The following is a 16605-nucleotide window of genomic DNA, read 5'->3' on the forward strand; positions in this document are numbered from 1 at the left end:
GCATTTTATTATGCTTTATTTTTATGCACTCGTGATAGCCAGTTCATGGAATATTCTCTTACATGAAACCGGTCCTTGGTGCAAAAAAAGTTGGAGACCACTGCACTATCTGACGGTTTAAGCTAACTAAACTTCAGGGTACTCACAGTGCTTCACTTCTAAGCTTATATGTCATACTACAGGAAAATGTACAATGTCTTCTCTAAGTTCAAACTGTCTATGTGCAGCTGATGGTATACAAACTATTCTACTGAGTATATGCCGCTATACTGCACATCTGATAGCAGCCTTAAGTGCCCCCCCCCCCAAGTGCTTATAGGAGTTAGTCATGTTGCTATACTGAGTGTGGCCCCCTGATAATAACAGGGGTCAGTGATACACATACATACACACACACACACACACACACACACACACACACACACACACACACACACACACACACACGTGCGCGAGCAAATGCATACATACTTATTGTAATAACATGCCTAGATATCAGAGTAAAACAATCAATTTTATCCCATTTCAGGCTGTCCAGATTTACATATGTTTTAGTTATTTGCATTCTGTTCACATCATCAAGAAATGTATCCACATCCTGTGGGTCCATAAACTCCCCAACCATTCAGTAATGCTACTCCAAAACCCTATATAAGCCCCAGTTAAGCTAAAAAAATGAAGCTGCACATACTGCATGTACAGAAAGAGAACACAATCCACCCCCCCAAAAAAAGCAACTACTCCCTCCTAAATCAAACCTCAAGAACCCAAATCTAGCATTATTTCTACAAAAACTGCTTAAGCATTATAAAAATAAAATTAAGAAAAAAAGTCAAAATGCAACTAACCAACTGGAAAATTGTATTAACAGCAAAATGGACCTCTTCCTAAATAACTAAACTGCAAAACATTAAACTACCTAAAAGTATAACTAAACTAGAAAAACGAACAAATCCTAAGATATCATTCTATACACTACTACAATTGAACAAAAAAATTACCTGACACACATAAATCATTAAAAAATAGGACAGATTCCAAAACAATTTTTCATCAAGGTAATGTACTACCCCAAGCTTGACAGGATGTTTTGTAAACAGGTGATTTCAAAAGAAGGTTCACACAATGCTTCAAGCAATTTATGCAAATAAGGAAGCACAAGACTTCATGGGTGTTCCCAATCCTACACTGATTCAAAAAGAATTGGAGGAGTTGTTGCACCAAACTCTAGGCCAAGTATACATGACCAGTGCATGCCTACAACTGGCCTTGCACCAAGCTGATGACTCATGTTCCCAAAATGGCAAAGCAGTTGGCAAAAGTGCCTGTGATTTCATCATCTCACACCAAGTTCTACAAGCTCTACATGATTCTTTATCATGTAATACGTTTCTAGTGTCACTCAAAAAGGCTATAGTTATCACATATCTGTAAATTACAAAATTCTTTATATGCCTCCTTCTGAGCACAAAGTATTATTAAGTTGCAAGTATAAGTAATACATAGCACATTTGGTCTCTATAGGCATCTTATCGAGGTACAAAGAAGTCACAGTTCTGCCATATATGTCTCATTTCTCATTAGACCTATCACTGAATAACTCTTGGAACATCTGGTCCAACATGAAAGGCTACAGAGATACTAACCAAGGGGATTAAAGGTCTAAACACCCCAGGCAAATTAAAAGTCCTATCTTTGTACACTATTTTCTATACTTGTGTGGAGCACTATTCAAGGCTTTCCATGCTGTAAAATCCCACATCTTTTTTAATCTCACTTGCTTCTATAGAAACTACAGTTGTATAAGTAAACTTACCATAACAGTAGATGTTTAAATCATCACTGCTGAAGTAGCCTTGGTTAAATGGGTTAAATACTGCATAGGATATAACAGTTGGCCAGCTTCCAAAGCTTAAGGGCACCACACACCTAGACCATTGGAATCTCATGCAGAGCAAGAGGAAAACAAGTGGTATGGATGCCAAGCTCTTCAGACCTTTCATGCCTATTAAAAGTGGGAGGCTAGAGCCCAGAAAGAGGTCAATGCTAGGTAGGAAAAATCAGTATTGTCATCCTGGCAATAAAATCAAACAACAATTAGGGAATGGAGCAAGGAAGATGCTACTTCAGCAATGATCATTCAGATATCTACTATTATAGTAAGTTTACTTACACAACTGTTGCAGTAGTCTTAGCTATATGGGTAGATTACTATTGCTTACCATAGCTTACAAGATTTGAGATGAGGAAGGATGAAGGTAGAGGAGGTCCTGGAGAATAGTCCTAGAAAAGCCCCTTTAGACCTGGAAAATAAATCTAGTTTGTAGGCCTTTGTATAAATACACACAGATGACTAAGCTGCTCCCTGTAGAATACTTTTAGAGGCTACCCCTTTCCAAAAAGCCATTGTTGAAGCCAAGGCCCTGGTAGAATGTGTCTTGACCCTGTCAGGAACTGATTGGGTACAGTGGAAGTAGCAAAAGGAGAGAGCATGAAACAACCATTTTGAAATAGGCTGCTTTGATACAAGTTGTCCTTTTTTCTTACCTTCATAAAAAATGAGTAGCTGGTCAAAATTTCTGAAGGCTTTAGTTCTGTCAAGGTAGAATCTGGGTTGTCTGTGGGCATCCAGAGCATGATGAAATCCTTTCTCCCTCATTTTTAGGTCATGAAAAGAAAACAGGGAGATGGGAAGCCTGTCTCAAAGTAATCTCGGACAGCACTTTAAGAATAAATGAAGGCCCACCATGAGAGTTTTCAACTTAAACATTCTTCTTGCAGAAGTCAGAAAAATCAACAAAACTGTTTTCCATGTTCTGAACTTCAAATCAAACTGATGAGCTGATTCAAATGGAGTAAGAGTTGATTTTTCCAAAACAAAATTAAGATTACAAGGAAGACCCACCTGCTTTCTAAGTGGATAGGTATGTAGAACTCTATCAACCCCATTTTTACATAAGAATGCACTGAGAGGGGGATCCATGGGCAGACATACTGAAATGGCCTACAAATGAACACGAACAGGAAAGTAAAAAAGGCTAGAGGATAATACCTACACAAATACTGTAGGACTAGAGAAATAGTAGTCTTAAAAGAGTCTTACTTCCTGTTTTGGCACCAAGTAGAAAATGTCGTTGATTTACTACTATATGATTTCCTTGTAGCAGATTTTCTTGTTGTTTTAATACCCGCTGAATGCACTCAGAAACTAGGTCCCTAAAGATATTAAAACTCTTATCATCAAGCCAGTTAGCTGAAGTTGTTGCAGGCTGGGGTCTATCAAAAAATCTTTGTCTTGTGTGAGGCGGTCCAGTCTGTGAGGAAGTTTGTGATAATTGTTCTTGGCCATTTCCAAAAAAAAAAAAAGGGAGACATACTGTTGTCTAGGCCAAAAGGGAATCACCACAACAGTCTTTGGAGAATCCTTTTAAATCTTCAGAATGACCCAGGATATTAGTGGAAAGGTATGCAATAACATTACTGTCTCAAGGAACAGAGAATGCATCCCATTTCTAGCCTTCTTAGAAAAAGTCCTGGAACAGAATTTTGCCAGTTTTTTTTTTTTTTTTTTTTTTTTTTTGTGAACAGAAGCTAAAAGATTTACTTGAGGTATTCCACACAGCTGGATTAAATTCCATAATACCTCATGATTAAGTTTCCATTTGTGAGGTTCTGTCTTGGTCCTGTTCAGCTTGTCTCCCAAGTTTCACTCTGACAGAATGCACGACACCTATAGAGTGAGATTGTACTGGATTGCAATATCCCAAGGTAACATGGCTAATCTGCACAGAGGGTAAGATCTGGAACCCCTAATTTGTTTATGTACTACATCACTGTGGTGTTTCCTCTAATCACTTGACAAGGCCCTGGAAACTACAGATGACTGACAGTGTTGGGGTAATTTAGGACTGCCGACATTTCTTTCATGGTTATGTGTTCTGGGCTGCTTTTTCTGTTCCAGAGACTTTTACACTCATAGACACAGGTCTCCAAGCAATGCCTAATATGTCTAGTGTTACATACTACATTGGAAAATGAGAGGCCTGTATTCTGATTAAATTCCCAAGACTGGAATATGAAAAGTCAAGGGAAGTTGATGGTGGGACCATCCAGATTTTTGAACAATTGAATCTTCCTTATGTGGAGTCTGGCTAGAGAAATCATGGGAATGATAGATGCCATAAATCCCAGTATCCAGAGAAATTCCATTGCTGAAGTCCTGGACTGAGTGGAAAAGCTCAGGAAGAGATCTACTTTTTACTGTGGAAGAAAATCTTTTTGAAATGAGGTAGCTAGGAAACACTCCAGGATAAAAATCACGTGGGAAGGAGTCCAGCAAGATTTTAAATGTTCTCCTGAAACCCCAGTCTGTGAAGGAGATCTCTCACCCAAGTGAGAGATTTTTGACACCTTGAAAAAGACTCTGCAAAGATAAGCAAGTCATCTGAAGAAGGAAAATAAGAATACTTTGTAGTCTGTAATGGGCCGTCACTTGTGCTAGACACTTTATGAATATCCTTGGAGCAGTGTATTACTCAGAGGGTAATGAAGAGAACTGATAGTGTAATCTATACACAGAAAACCTTTAAAAAAAGTCTGACATCTGATGCTATAGAAATATGACAAAAGTCCTTCAAATCTAGAGTTACAAAAAAAATGCAATGGGGAATCTGTGGTGAAAGGCTGTGAAGGGATACCATTTTGAACTTGGGGTGAAATGTTTGGTCTGGTGGATGGGGAAGAATCCCTTGAAATGGAGGAAGGGACTCCCACTGCCACCTGTACCCCATTTGTCTGATTTTATCTGTTGATAGAGAGAAATTGAGAGAGAGTTTTGGGGAAGACTTAAATATCTGCTAGGGTGGGAAGGGGACAATAAGAAGATAGTCATTCAGACGTGGACAGTTCTGGCCTCTAGGAAGCTTCCCTTTCTTTTGGAGCCTTCTCGCCACTCCTTTTTGAATGCATTTTCTGGTTCTACTTATTTAGTCTTTTGCATAACTGACCTAACTTGGATAAGGAAGGCTGAAAAATTTGAGACAACCCAAAATTAGTTTTCCTCTCTCATCATATTTTTTTAGGACCTCAGTAGCAGATGGTCTAAAAACAACCTCTCTATCCAAAAAAAAGAATTCAAAATCTCAGCTTTAACATCCTCGGGTAAATTTTGAGAAAGTAATTATGCAAACTTTCTCATAATGGTTTCAGTAGCAGCTGCTCTGAAAGAAGTATTAGCTGATTCATAAGTACACTTTAAAGAATGTATAACTACTTGAGAATCAGTAGCAATACATTTGTTTAGATAATATTTTCCAAAAAAAGAGGGAAAAGTGGATAAAATACTCCTCATATTCTCAAATGAAGGAAGCAAAAACTTTAACATGTGATCTAAAAAAAGAAACGTGGCAGAGGGGTACAGTTTTTCCCAAATCAATCAAAGGCTTTCCCATCCTTTTCAGTGTGGGGGGGGGGGGTTAGTTTTTACTAAATGTTTAGCTGCAGCATTTGTCAAGGAAATCACTGCATGGTCAGATCTGAGTTTACAAAATAACTCACTGTCAAGGTCAGATCTGGGATTAGAAAATAAAACTCTGTAAGACTGAGGAATTTCATATAATCTATCTACCTTCTTAGGAGCTGCATACTGGCTGTCAGGAATGTTGTTGTTGTTTGTCTTTCGGCTTTTCCCGGTTAGGGGTCGTCATAGCGGAACTCCGGTCCACTGATGATTGGCAGTTGTTTTTTATGGTGTCGAGTTGCCAACCTGACACCCAACCTTCAACGAAGGCACGCCCATTCAACACATGTCTTTCGAACGCCCACTGTCAGGAATGTACAGGCTGTAATACTAACGTCTTCCAAAGCTGGAATCAGGAATAGAGTGAGGAAATTCTAATTGTAATGAATTGTAATATTTCTATAAAGAGAGTGGAATGTCATTATGTTTCCACTGAAAATGATTCATTCTTAATATGGTTCAGAAAAAGAAAATTCTTCCAAACGGCATTCAAAAAGAAATACTCTCCTCAGAAACAGAATCATACATTTGAGAAGAAAAAAAACAGAAATTGTTCCCTCACAGTCATTCCTCTGTTCATAATTCTTCAAAAGTTCAGAAACTGAAGGATTCCTTTTGCGTTTACCAGTAAAACCAGAATAAAAAAGTTTAAAGCCTAAACTAAACCCTGAGCCAAGCCCAGTACATTATCACTAAGTAGCATAACTGAGGCAGAAGAAAATAAATGTTTAACTTTCTGTCACTTTTTAGCAGGAACTTCCCAAGGAGGAGACCAATTCCTCCCAGAAAATTACCCTGGGAAGAGACATCTCATTCTGGCTAGGCAGAGAAGCAGTCTATGCTCCTTCCTCCAAAACCAAGAAGAGGGGTTCTTCCATGCCTGCAAGGAGCACTCCAACCACCACAGGAGATATGTCCAATTCCTCAGCTATGGTGACTGAAGGACTACACCAGAGGAAATCAAAGAAGAGGATGCATGGTCTGCAGAACCTAGAATGGCCACAGCAGAGTCACTTATCTGCAGTTGAGAGAACTTCATAGCCAGCTGAAGGGCTAAAAGCTGTTTAACTACTTTCTTTTTTTGTGGCTTTAAGAATGAAGAACCATGGAATTGGTAGGTTGTTCCATGGTAAAGCTGAGAATGAAGCCTGAAAGTCAGGGTAACAGTAAAAGAAGGATTTGGTGACAGGTAAGTATAAAAAAAGTGCTTTAACCATCAAAAACACTGTGACAAGCACAAACATATACCTACCCCAACCTCAAAACACAGTTTAACAATTGTATCTTTTCAAAAGTTCAATATAAGCTAACACTTTTAACTAGTAACACACAGGTCTAAAAACAGAACCACAAACATTTAGGTAACTGGAGAGCTATGTGACAGTCTAACAAACTAAAAACCTTAACTTCCATCATTGCATTAACAACACATCTTGGTATAATATCCAATTAACCCAAAATATCGCATTGTAATAGCCTGGCTTCTCCTAAATCTTGATCTAGATTCTTCTTTCTTTCACAAAGGGCTATGTGTTGCTTGAGGTGTAGTACAGTTGTTAACCTTCTCCTCTTGACTGTCTAGCACAATCTTGGGTGGAGAGAGCTTTGCTTCCAGTTTGGCTATGTAAGTGCATCTCTCACAGGTTGTAGTGTTGGGTGGTAGGAGGAGAGGGTTGTCTGTGTACATGAGGCAATTGCTGCATTGCCCCAGTATGCCCAGGGGGATAGGAGAAATCACCGGAAGCTGACCCTTGGACATGCCTGGTTTGGTGCTTTTTTTAAAAAGTACAGGAGCTGTTTTCCGTTCCCTTAGCAAGGTACTTTGCAATTATAGGCTGCTTAGTGCCTATGATTAATTTCTCCTTAATTAATTATAAATAATTTCTCCTTATTAATAAGGAGGGTTGAGTGCTTGTATCAATTTAAGGCTTCCTAGTGATTTCCAGCAAGTATTAGAGCAAGTGCTAGTCACAGGGATGCTTAAAGGTAAGATGAAAAAAATGGTTTATCCTAAACACTGCAGTGTGAACTAGAGAAGTTAGATGTGAAAGTAGGTAACTTAAGTTTTACCTGTCTAAAAAGTTAAGTTTTAGTGGAGAGTCACTATTTTTAAAATGGCAAGATAGATTGAAACGGGGTGATCACTTTTGTATTCTTGTACTATGGAATACAGTAGGATGGCCAACAAATTTAAATAGTTGAAGGGGAGTGATTTCACAAAATGATAATTTTCTTCTTACTCACACAAGCCAGTGAAAGCAGAGAGGAAATGAGATATATGGTCAAATTAACATACAAGGCAGGCAACTAGAAAGACAGTGGTATTTAAGAACAGAATAGTAACAGGGTGTGCGGGTGGGAAAAAAATTCTGCCTGACTCAAAAGAGACATTGCTGTGGTCTCATTTGAAGTTGTAATATGCAGTTAAAAGCAGAAAAAAAGTGAAACACAAGGTAAAGAATGCAAATCAAAGTATTCAAAATATAAAAAGGCAATAAACTAATACAAAATACAACAAATAAAAATCAAACTAACCTTTCCTTCACAGCAAAGTGTAGCAGAGTCTGGGTGAGCCTTTCTAATAAAGCCATCACTGCTTGATGGGCATATCTCCCAATTGTTCCTGATTTTAGATAATGTCCTTGATTTTGCCTCACATTTTTTTAGTCTGATCCTTGAAAATGTTTAATTTCTTGCAAACTGCTGTTAATTGTGGTCACTAAATGATGTCAAACATTTGAGTTTCAGACTTTATATCCTTCAGAAAATGCATGCTAATGCAAAACCTGTCATTCTACCAAATGTGTAAGTATATGAGAGCAATATTTAAAATCTGTCCCTGATTTTGGGTCTTTCTTCTCCATTATTTTTTGGCTTTCTCTATGATTCTTGAGCTAAGAAGTTAGTAGATGAAATTGCTTCACCATGGGTACTCATGTAAGTGGGCCGATGTGTACGATTTACCCTCATTTTTAAGTTTCAGTTTATTTTAACTTTGAATTCTGAATTATTTTGGACCCATTACTCATTTGAAACATAATAATGGGACTCCTGCCCTACTGGTTGGCAGGTGTGTGCCTTTTTGTTGATATAAGATCAAGAGATAGTTGATTTTGGAATCCCTTTGTGTTGAGTACATTTGCCTTTTTGGCATGTTCCTCTACTGGCATTAGGATAACTGTCTAGTTTACTTATTAGCCTATATACTTTATAATGTCTGCCAAACCCTTTTTTGTTTCATCAAGTAAGAAAACAGAATTCTGTGGTGTTAGGTAGTTGTGTAAACATTTAAGATTAGCAGTACAATTTTGGCTGAATAACAGCTAACATATGATTTTTGTCATCTACTTGTATGCCCTCTCTTTACAAACAATATATTTGATGTCATCTCTGTGAATGTTTGTGAAGCACTCTTTTTTTAGAAAGTGACTTGCATTATGATCTACCTGTGATGAAAAATTTACAACCATTTGTGCATCTCCAAGGAAATTTTTACAAGAATCCTTACCGCCATTCATTCTATCTGTTTTAGTGTTGAAACACATGCTTTTGCTTGGATATCTAAGAATGCTAGTCTTATATACGGTGGAGAGCTTTGTTCTCCTTAGAAAAAGTTTGACCTATGCCACCTGCTCTCTACCACATGTAACAGTTCATCTAATGCCCAGAGGTCGGGATTAAATGACAGCAGTGCAATTCCTAGTATGGAGCTGGAAAAGGACAACCTGTGTCAATACAAACAATTCCAGTTGGTTGTTCCTTACTATACCGTTTCTTGTCATTTCCACCATGGAAAAACATTTCCAGTCAGGATTAAAGATCTTTCTGATTGAGCCTTTTTTCTTTTATGGCATATTGGGAAACAGTGGACTCTTTAAGCATAGGCGACTATATGGTACCCTGTACATACGTTTACAAAACATTTGATATGAGATTTCCTTTCCAGGTCCAGAAATGGCTTTACTAGGACCATTCTGTATGGGGCTCCTGGACCCTTATCCTTCTTTCTACCAGGTTGAATAACCCTTGGTAATCAACACAAATAGCCAAAGGCTGTGGCAACAGTGAGACTGATGATCACAGTACAGCTGCGCAAGTTGCACTTGACATAATGGTAGACGTCTGAATTCCTCACTGCTTCAGTAGCCACATCCTCTTCTACTGTATACAGTTACTCGGTGGAATAAAGTTATATGTTTATTATCTTTTTAGGGTTTCAGTATGAGAAAGGTTTCCTGTTTGTATGGGCATGAAAATACTGAAGTTGACTACACTCTGACTGCTGACTTCCCTCCAAGGGGCTAGCAAATCAGCAGTCAGAGGGTAGGTGTGGAAGGGACCCACAGCTTTTTGAAGACTGGTCGGATGTTGTATCCTAGGCAAGATACAACCCAAATAGCCAAAGGCTAGCACAGCAACGCGAATGATGAACATCAAACTTTTAAAATTAAACTCAAACAATACTTACTGGATTTATAACCCTGCTCTTGTTCCACATCCAGTGAACCCTTCACTGTCTTCAACTTTCTAGACAGATTTTTGTTCACTGTCTTTACCTTTCTAGACAGCTTTTCCTCCCTTTTCTCTTCACCCTCACATGATATCTTATAAAACTAACAAATTTAACTTATGGCAGGCCTTACTCCATTCTATTTCTCCTTTCCATTTTTCTATTCTTACTCATAGTTTACACTCAAAATGCTTCCTGTCTTCTTCATTCAACTCTTCTTTTTTCTTCCTTTATAGCTCTGCCATCTTGTTGTCTGGTATTTCCCTAATCTTTTCCACTCTACCTCCCCTCCTTTCTGTTTTTCAAATCCACTTAACTCTAACTCCTCTGGATCTAAATTCTTCTTTCTTTCCTACTCTTTATGCTATCTAACTGGCTATTACCTGATAACTCCTCTTTAATACTCTCTAGTACTCCTGTTTATGCTCTGTAGTACACTGCAACTGTATATGAATCTGACTGATTTTTAGCATTGATATACCACGAATCTGCTTTGTAAATGTAATTGTGAAAAATGATGAATGTGATTGTAAATCTGTACAATTATCTCCTGCTTTTCCTACTATTTCTGCAGTAGCTTACTCTGTATTATGTTATCCTGCTAGGGAAATATTGCACCTGTTTTCCCTTTCTTTTTCATATTAATATATGAACAATTTCTTTCTTGGCCTCTGCAGAAAAGGGGTTTGCTTTTGCTGACCCAGTTGGATTATCCTAGTAAACAAACTCAAATAAATAAATAAATATTGCTGCAGCTTCATGGTATAGGGGTGGGAGAAGACTGATCTTTTGAAATCAGTTAACTTTCCTCACTCATAACCTGAAGGCATTATGATGGGAAGGGGGGGTGTTGCAACTAATATTGCAAAGCAGATCACCATTTCTGGCAGCAAAGCCCTAAGTCTTTACTGCAGTGAAGGGTAAGCAGACTTGGTTATCTGCAATTAGTTAACATCCCTTGTTTACATATCTAGGTGGATTTGTGATAGCATGGAGTGATTGCTAACTATGCACAATGGCTACTAGACCAAAAGGCATGCCCAGAAAGTTTTGTATAAATAGTAGTATCTCAAACTGGTAGTTTAGTGTAGACAGTTAAATGTATGAGCTTCTAATGAGCTTTTAGTGATAGTTCTGGGTTATATTACTTCATTTCTTGACTTGAAAACTGTTTAACTCTGAGTAAGTCACTTACAAAACAATGTTACCAGACCACTCCAGGAAAAGTATCAGAGTTACCTAGTGGTTTTTCCAGTTTTACAAATGAATAACACAAGCAGAGTGATGTTTAGTGTGTGTGTGTGTGTGTGTGTGTGTGTGTGTGTGTGTGTGTGTGTGTGTGTGTGTGTGTGTGTGTGTGTGTGTGTGTGTGTGTGTGTGTGTGTGTGGTTTGGATAATTGTCTGTTATGGCATAGAGGGTAACAGAAGTAACAGACCACTCCAGGAAAAGCATCAGAGTTACTTAGTGGTTTTACCAATTTTACCAATGAATAATATAAGTATAGTGATTTTTAGTGTGTGTGTGTGTGTGTGTGTGTGTGTGTGTGTGTGTGTGTGTGTGTGTGTGTGTGTGTGCACACGCATATGTGTGCACGTGCGTGCGTGCCTGCGTGTGTGCATGCATGCGCGCGCGCGCGTGTGTGTGTGTGTGTGTGTGTGTGTGTGTGTGTGTGTGTGTGTGTGTGTGTGTGTGTGTGTGTGTAAGTAAAAGAAGTAACTTAAGATGCACTTCCTAGAGCTAGACACACACAAATTTGAAGATATAGTTGCTGTATGTTACAGGTCCAACAGCAGTCTCTCCTTCCAAGAGTTTATTTCACTCATCTTCCACTCTGATCATCCAATTCCTGAGGAGGCAGAGATGAGTGGAAGGTGTGCTTGTGTACAAACTACAACTATGTTCTTTTATTATTACAAAAGACGAACTACAATTTTGCATATACACTTGACCCAAAAAGGCAGACTGGACACTGATAACTGTCATCTTGCATTTTCTTCATTGTATCTCACTTTCTAGAATGATGCTGTGGTGGCCTCATGGAGAATTATTCAAAATGGCTCTGCAAAACATAATGTCAATAATATGAAACAGAGGCAGACACCTGATGCTCTTCAGGTATGCTACATATGCTTCCTTGCAACTTCAGTGATTTTCATTAATGGTAATAATATACTTAAAACTTACCTGTGTCTATAATGCTTTTTACAGTTATTAAGCACTGAAAATGTTGCAAATAAATACCCGTCAGTCAGAGACTCTCATTAAAAATTTTCAACAGCCATAACCAAGTGGCTTTATGAAAGGTGAAGGTATTGATACCATGCTGAATTCTTATATTAATCCAAAGGCAAAACTCCAAATCAAAGATAAAGACACAGCTTGGAGCTCGCATTTCCAAAGCAAAAAGTCCTTTAATAATGCAGATAGGTGTAAAACCAGAAATGCATAAAAATACTATAAATAAGCACTTTTGTCTAGTAATACAAAACTTCAGAGGGATTAAATTAAAATATTAAGGTTTAAATAAGCCATAGTATTACTTTCAACCAGTCACAACCCATAAAATCACCAAGCCTCCAGTTCCTGTGGTCAATCCTAGGAAGTGAAAAGTAGCCAATCAGGTTGGTGATTTTATGGGTTGTGATTGGTTAAAAGTAATAATATGGTTTATCATCCGTAAGGACCATATAAAGAGGAAAGGTGGTGGTATTGCTTTAATATTTCCCAATACCTACCACATTTCCCATTACAACAAACTAATACCAAAATTCAGTTCAGCCAAACTTCTCGTTGCTTTCTTCAAAACAAACAATTATAAACAAATATGTATTACTGTCCTTTATATCCTGTCTGGCAACAATACAGCTATACTGGAAGATATCCTACATTGGATAGCCATAACATTTCCACAAGAAAAAATATTACTAGGTGATGTGAATGTCATTTGGTTGATCATAAACTTAAACTCCCCTACATCTAGCATGAACTTATATGGTTTCCCACAACTAATTAATAGACCCACACATTATAGCAAGACATCAAATTCTCTCTTAGACTGGATCTTAGTATCAGACCCTAGCAAACACTCCACCAGAGGTATAATGTCAAACTCTCTCTGTGATCATCACCCAATCTATAAAGAAAAACAGTGCTCCTACTTAACAGTGAAACTGCAGGCTATCTTAAAAACTACAGACCAGTGACCTGCCTTCCGATGACGAATAAACTATACATTGGAATTCATGCCGACAGAGTTTATAGTCATTTAGAAGAAAACTCAATCAAGGCAAGAGGACAAACGAGTAGCAAACGAAAGTCATATGGAAAAAAGGATCATTTGTTGTTAAATAAAGTCATAATATAGAACGGTAAAAAGGTGAAGAATCTAAGTATGGCATGGATAGACTACAAAAAGCATTTGACGGTATCCCACATTCATGGATAAAATAGTGCTTAAAATGTATAAGATACACCCCTACACTGATCAATTACATTACAGCAACCACGAAACAGTTGCAAACCACTGTCTATCTACAAACCTAACCACTTTACAGTTAAGCCATGATAAAGGACAAATTATTCCAGGGATAAAGATTCAAAGGGGGGTATTCCAGGGTGACTCTTTGTCATCGCTGCTCTTTTGTCTTGCCCTTAACCCATTAAGCTGTCTACTTAACAGATTAGGTCATGGCTACAATTTGGCTCCCAGAAAACAATAAAGTGTAAAGACTTATCATCTTTTCGTAAATGATTTAAAACTGTACAGCTCATCAGATGAGGAACTGAAAGCACAGCTGCAATGGTCAAAACATTTTCAGTTGATATAAGAATGTCATTTGGACTTGATAAGTTTGCAAAAGTAACCTTTAAAGCAGGGAAGCTGCAGCACTAAGAAAACTTCAGTTTGGGATAGGAATATGATGTAAAACAGCTTGAGCAAGAGGGAGTGCATAAATATTTGGGAAATGATGAAGGATCAACAATACAATATGAGCAAAATTGAATAAAGCTTAGTAAGGAATTTTTCAGAAGACTAACATTAATACTGAAAACGATGTTGACATCTAGGAACAAAGTCCAAGCTATAAACCAATGTGCTCTTCTTGTCCTAACTTACAGTTTTGGAATGATTGACTGGCCCTAAAAGGTGTTGGATCAGTTGGAGATGAAAACAAGTAGGATGCTTCATGCCCATCAAATGATTTATAAAAATCAGTGTATTCCAAGACTATATACTCCCTGTTCTGAAGGAGCTATGGGCCTCCTCGAAATTGATTACATGTATAAAGCTGCAATCATTGGACTACACATATATTTGCTCCCCTCACAAGATCCCAATGTAGTCAAAGTTTTGAAACATGAGGAGAATAAGTTTAATATGACTTCCCTGCTTACTTTAGTAGAAGCATATCAGTGTCATGCAAGAATGGAAATCATACCAGAAGTAGAAAAAAATCAGGTAGCAACTGAATATGCCAAAAAACAAAAAAAGAATATAAGGTGAAGGAGCAGATGAGAAGGCAAGAAACATGGAAAATTCATAAATAGAGTTGCAAGTATAGAAAACTCTTGAAACCAACCTCATGTTGATCAGGATCGTACGAACACAAGAATGGTTAAGGAGAGGTGAATTTAAACCAAAAGACGACAGGTTACTAGTGGCGGCCCAAAGAAAGTGGACTACATACATGCTGGTGTACAAAGTCCATTGAACATGTGGAAGAAACAGACAACTGTAGGTTTTGTAGAACAGAATTGGATACAGTCACACATCTTGTTGCTGGTTGTGATATATTAATAGTAGAAGGTCTGTACACTGAAAGGCATAATAGCATGGCAAGACTGTTGTATTGGGGATTGTGCAAACATTATAATATTGAAGTAGCTGAAAAACACTAGAAACATGAGCCACAAAGCATTATAGAAAATGATGAAGTTTACACCACATGGGATCAGCCATTACCAACAGTTCAAAAAATAGATGTGAGAAAACCAGATATAGTAGCCCATGAAAAGAAGACAAAAGTATTGCGACATGCAGTGATTACAGTGTCTTACATACAAAGATATACCAGGATTTGCAGGCAGAAATGAAGGCAGTGTCAAAGAAGGATACCCAAACAGTTCCACTAGTAGTAGGAGCAACAGGTCTTATAAAAAAAAAAAAATTACAATCATACTTAGATACGCTACCAATACATGTAACTCCACATGAATTCCAGAAGGAGTCATTATTGGGCATATTACGGGGTGCTGTGAAGAGTACTTCTAGCTATCATCAAAGATTGAAACAATATTAATTTCATGAACTTGAATCATACTTTGACTTAGGAACAGGGCCCATTCTCGTCATAGTATTAGAAACCCAAAAGACTTAGAGAAATTAAAAAGTGTCAGACATCTCACACATCCAGTTAAATAACATATTTATAAAACTATAAGTAACCTTTTCAAGTTTAACCAAGAAATGTTCATTTCTATACTATCATCTATTAACTAAAAATCCTCACCTTAGATGATGCTGTAATTGACTTCAATATAACTTTTCTAAATATCCTAAATAGCCTTGCACTTCCTAGAAGGAAGAGACTGAAAGCAAACAATGCAATTTGTCTATCCAAAAAAGTGCAGGACAGAGAAAAAGCATGGAAAGAATGGCAAAAGTATAAAACACCTCAATATCTTGAAAACTTCAGAACGCTTCACAATTGTACTAAAAAGCAAATAAATGAAGACAAAACAACATACTATAATAACTTTCAGAATAATACTAAACACCACCCTAAAAAAGTTTGGACATCCATTAACAAAATCATATATCCTGTCCAAAAATTCAACCCAAAACCCTCTCCCAATAACTCACCAACTGAAACTGCAATACAAATTCAACTCTTATTTTACATATAGTATAGCAGCTCTAACCAAGACTTCCTTAATATCTAATTCCAACCCTGCCCAACAGCCACATATCACCACATCCACTTTCACCTTCAAATCTGTCCCCACATCCTACATAAAACTACTCTTAAACAAACTTGAACCATGATCTTCTTCAGCTGATGACCCTTCAAGACAGTATGTAAAAATAGCAGCCAATGGCATTGCCTTTCCTGTCTCAATCCTTATAAATAGGTCATTTCAGGAATCCCACATTCCCTCTCTCTGGAAAAAGTCACACATTATCCCTCTGCACAAAGGAGAAAATTCAACAGACATGAATAACTTTAGACCTATAGCAATATTATCTCCCATCATCAAAATACTTGAAAAATGTATTCAAAAACAATTGCTAAGCTATCTGCTGCAGGAAGAACTCCGATCCACTACACAACATGGCCACCATCGTTCCCATAGTACCAGTACTGCCCAATAATGCTAGTGATAATGACAAACTAGTTTGATCTTTATTTCTAAACTTGTCTAAAGCTTTTGACACAGTTTGCTTCAGCAGATTTCTACTTCAAATGTCCTCACTATGTGTCGTTTAGCCCACTCTCCTGTGGTTCAAAAGCTACCTGTCCAATAGGTATCAGTCAGTAAAATGTCACTCCATACTTTCTCCTTACCTTTCAGTC

This window comes from Protopterus annectens, chromosome 2.part0, assembly GCF_019279795.1.
Source record: "Protopterus annectens isolate FY-2018-M chromosome 2.part0, PAN1.0, whole genome shotgun sequence".
Taxonomy (NCBI): domain Eukaryota; kingdom Metazoa; phylum Chordata; order Ceratodontiformes; family Protopteridae; genus Protopterus; species Protopterus annectens.